The 4581-nt window shown below is 42.4% G+C and overlaps 1 long non-coding RNA gene across 1 annotated transcript; it reads left to right on the forward strand.

Annotated features, from left to right (window-relative positions):
* On the forward strand, window positions 1-3339 carry LOC118161077. The gene is made up of 3 exons (XR_004747838.1): window positions 1-134; window positions 1194-1274; window positions 2022-3339. It is a non-coding gene; the product is annotated as an uncharacterized LOC118161077 (long non-coding RNA).
* Window positions 3340-4581: the final 1242 nt, after the last annotated feature.

A 4581-nucleotide genomic window follows, 5' to 3' on the forward strand; every position in this document is an offset into this window, starting at 1 on the left:
ATTGCCTCGTGTGACTAGAATGAATAACACCTTCCGTTTTTAATTAATCTGTTGGAGATTTGCATTTGTACTTGTTGAAGCCATCACTCTTCTTTCCTGGGTTATCACAGCTGCACCTCGGCTCAGAGGAAAAGGTGAGCAAATTATTAAAAGATTCCTGCGTAATTGTGAATTAATCCACCTGCTGGGAGTGCTAACTAAACGTGGTGGCTGGCATCTTTTCCATGGCACCAACCTTGTCATTGCCTGCACAGCTGCCCCAGCTGGTTGGCTCAGTCCCAGGACCCTCATATCTGCTCAGAAGGCGTGCAGCATGTGTATGTACTGTATAATGCATGGAAATTATTTATGAGAGCTCCCATTAAAACAAATTTCATAAAATATATCTAAGCTGCCTTCCAGGGATTTATTGAAGCCATCTGTATATTAGGCCTGCAACATATAAATGAAGTGCCATTTGCACCTTGCTTGTAAGAATTCAGAGCAGGTGAACTTCTGCAGTACCACCGTGGTTTCCTGCAATGCCTTTTGAAGCACTGGTTTCTCTGTTCTCAAGGCTGAACTCTCGGGCCAATACAAGATGTTGCAACACATGCCAGAGTTTCCCAGTGTTGCTCCTTAGCTTCTTCACAGACACACTTAATGGCTGCACTCTGGGAATTTGGCTAGCAGACTTCCAATGGTCTGGGCTGTAATGAGAGCACCTAGTGACTCTGGCAAGTGCTTGTCTCCAGTTCTTCATAAACAAACCCTTTGCTGTTGAACTGGAAACAAGGGCTGCCTGTAACATTTTTATGTGTGCATTAAAAAAAAAAAAAAAAAAAAAAAAAAAAAGCCAGCACTTCTGAATGTTACATGTAGGAACAGCTACTCTCTGTGCAGGAAAACAAAACAAAGCATAACAAAGCATAACGAATTGCACATATATAGCCAGCTTCTTCCACGGAAAGGCTGTGAAGTCTCTGCCCTTGGAAATATCCAAAACCCAAACGAACACAGGTTTGGGCAACCTGCTCTGGCTGGCCGTGCTTGGACAAGAGGAGTTGGACTCAATGATTTCCAAAGTTCCCGTCCAACCCTAACTACTCTGTGAGAAAACAAACAGGTACTGAAAGAACAATGGTGTTGATTGATCTTCTTAAAATATATTAGATCACAGGGTTAAAGACTGGTTGCATTGTTTCTTTGTATAGGAATATGTAAAGTGAGAAACTGTCGGAGGAACAGGAGATGGACTGACAAGATGCCAATGTTTTGAAAAACCTTTTACAGCAGTAAGTCTTTTCCAAAGGCCTAACAGCTTGGTCTTCATTAGTTCATGCTTCAACCTGACATAATTTCCCTGCTTTGTGAAATTACTTGTGCTTTCTGCATATCTGGGGTGTGCACAGCATACCCTGCCTTCTGCTTCTTTCATCTGTAAGCAAAATAGCGGCACGTAACAGCGCACGTGTCGATGGGCAAGGTTTGCACATACTGATGAAGATTTTCAGTGGGCTGGGAGCTCACCAGATCACCTCTACTAGCAGATCCGTCAGTCTGCCCAAAACCCTGCAGAGCTATTTCTTCCACGGGCTTGCTCAGGAGCAGCCCTACCACACACCACACACACAGCTCTGTGCGGTCTCTCGGGTTTGCCTTGAAGGGAGCTGGCACAGCGGCTTCCTCAACCCAGTTTTTTTTTTTTTTTTTTTTTTTTTTTTTCTTGCAAGTCCTGACAAAACCTCGCCCTGAAGTGGTGCTGTTTTGGGCAGCTTTTAAACGTCAAAGTGACATAATAGAATTTGCAGCTGCTTGTAGGCTCCCAGATCCAGGTCAGGCCCTGGAAACTGGGCTGGGACCCCAGTAATCGGTGATGAGAGCATTTCAATTTAAACAGCATGTATTACAAAACGTGTTATTATGTGTCACTGAAGATGTAATAGCTTTGTCCCTCCATTTTGTCTCCTGGTTTCTAGCCTTCCTAATATATATCCCAAAGCTTCGCATTAAACTGAAATAATTTCTTCTTCTGTTGAAAGGGAACCTTCCAATGCACATCTGATAAAGCCATCAAGAGCCCCTGTTATTATGTGCCATAATGGCCCACAGAGTATTTGATTAGAGCATTTTCCTCATCACACCGACAAACTAAGAGATATTATCTGCCTCGGGAGGCTAAATGGAAGACTTGAGGGATAAAAAGGTCTGTTGTTGTTACACGCATGATCTTGTGACTGAAAACATCGCAAGGGATTAAGACAGCTCGCTGGATGTATGGAGTGAGTCAGTATATGTAAATTAGCTTTGTTTACCAACACTGATGTCTTGTAATTATTCTATCCAGCTACACTTAAACTTAAGAATAATCTAGGGAATACTCCAGCTGTGATATGATTGCTTTCTTATTTATAACAAATGTTGCTTTCTTTATAATGGGAAGAAGGAATTGGTGCTGATAATGAGGTGTCTGTTTATATTTATGTTCTGCTGTCCCTAGCAGAAGAACATTAATATTACATCCAAGCCCCAGGTGTCCTCCAGACCATGACATCCACTCAGACCACTCACTTGTCTGAAATGCCCAGGTTGGTGGGACAACTCTTCCATGTGAACAAACAGCCCAACAGCTCCGGTTCTGCCTGAAACAAAATAAACTGCTCTTATCCTCTGATGAACTTTGTCAGCTTCATGCAGTATTTTTTTTTTCAAGTGTTGCACTAGGAAAAAAATAGAAACATAAGAACCATGTGGTGCTATGGAGAAATACTGTTGAATATAGCTGGCTAAGTGCATGTAAGGTAAGGAAAAGATAAGAAAGAATTGCAGGCCTAGGGGAGATGGGATATGCAATGTTGGCCTGCTTGCTCCTTTGCTTTTATTGTGGCAATACTGATGTAATGGCCATCAATCTCTGACAGTAAGCCCCAAATACATATTTATCCTGCCTGATAGATGTATCACTTTAAGAAAATGCTGCTTATTTTGGTGGTAGAACAGTTGTTATGGTGACTCCTCTTCTTCCCTCATTTAATACAGGAAGCAGAGACCTAAAATAAAAATCATTCCATTTATGGAGTTTAAAAGAAACCCACTCTGAGGCTGTAATTCAACACAGAGATGTTTCAGAATATTTAATGATGTATTTATTTTATATTATTTGGCTTTTCTTTTGGAACTTGGAATTTTGTGGAACGACGTAGTAATAGGAATGTATGGAAGGAAAAGTATTTTTCTATGGCACATACTATATCATTTGTTTGTATTTAATATTTATACAGAATTGTGGTTATTGAATGTACAAATACCTTTTGCATGTTAGTTTGAGTAAATGAGTAAAGGTTACACAGAATTCTCTTTGAAGGAGTTTATTAGGAAATAAGCTGGATTTTTTTTTTCTCCTCATATTTTTAAATTTAACACCATTTTTTACTTTATGCTATGGGTGCTAACTATAACCATAGCATTATTCTATTAAAGAGCAATTCCATAAGTTCTTGATGGTATCTGTTCACATATTTCACAGGCTTTAAGTGCTTCTTTAACCCAATGTGCTTCTTTAATTACATTTTTTCACTTAGATTTGTTTCTAAAGCATGCTTGGAGATAGATGAACGTCTCCGTGCCTGTAATGGATCATCCCCATGTCAGCAGCAGGCTATTTGCTTAAAAAGTAGCTCTCCTGGCAAGAGGGACCTGTATTTCCTCAGAGTACTTCAGCGTGGGACAGATGCAGTGCCAGTGCCACCTGCTGAAATGCTCCCTTAGGAGATGCCAGGGTGTACAAAAAGGGCTTTCCAGGCAGATCAGCAGCTCCACACACTTAATATCTGCCCAAAGGAGCCACAGATTCATCTTTAAAAGACACAAGTTCACGTGCTCCTGTGAAGGTCCCCCCTGGACTCCAGCACGGAGTGCCAAACTCAGCTCCAAAACTGTGTGTGAGCACAAGCAGGTCCCAACCTGCTGTGCTGGGCTCAGGCTGCCATGCTGAAAACACCACTCCTGGGAAACCCACAACCCTTCTGCGTGCCTTGTTGCCCTTACCATACCGCCCATACCCCACACTTCCTCTGAAACCCCCAAAAGGCACCCTTCTGTGGCCACTGATCAGACCACAGAGGCTGGTCTTGGTTTATGGGCAGAGCTACCTGCAGGACCTGGGTGACAGAGGTAGCCAACATGCTGGTGGTCTCAGCCCAAGGGACCTATTTCCATGCTGAGGGGGACAATTTGCCCTGGCGTCCCCCCGCCCTGTCATCTGCTGTCAGCTCCAGGCTGTTCCCAGCCTTGTTCCTTTTTTATTCCTAAAGCTAAGCTGGCTTAATTAAACACTACATTCTGGAAAATAAATGAGATCAAGGAGTGGCATCCTCTGCATGAAACCCCAAAACTCAGTCCCAACACAGCTCATAGCAATTTAGCCTAGCTTAGTGAAAGCTGCTTAAACACGTTTGCATAGGCTAAGCAGACACAGACAGACAGACAAACTCCAAATCAGCCTGAGATCCACTTTAGATCAAACAGGTGGTTATGCAGCTTATGTTCAGAATGTAACCAGAAAGCCTCAGATGTCTTTGAGACTTAAAGACTGATTTTATT

The sequence above is a fragment of the Oxyura jamaicensis genome, chromosome 2 (genome assembly GCF_011077185.1).
Source record: "Oxyura jamaicensis isolate SHBP4307 breed ruddy duck chromosome 2, BPBGC_Ojam_1.0, whole genome shotgun sequence".
NCBI lineage: Eukaryota > Metazoa > Chordata > Aves > Anseriformes > Anatidae > Oxyura > Oxyura jamaicensis.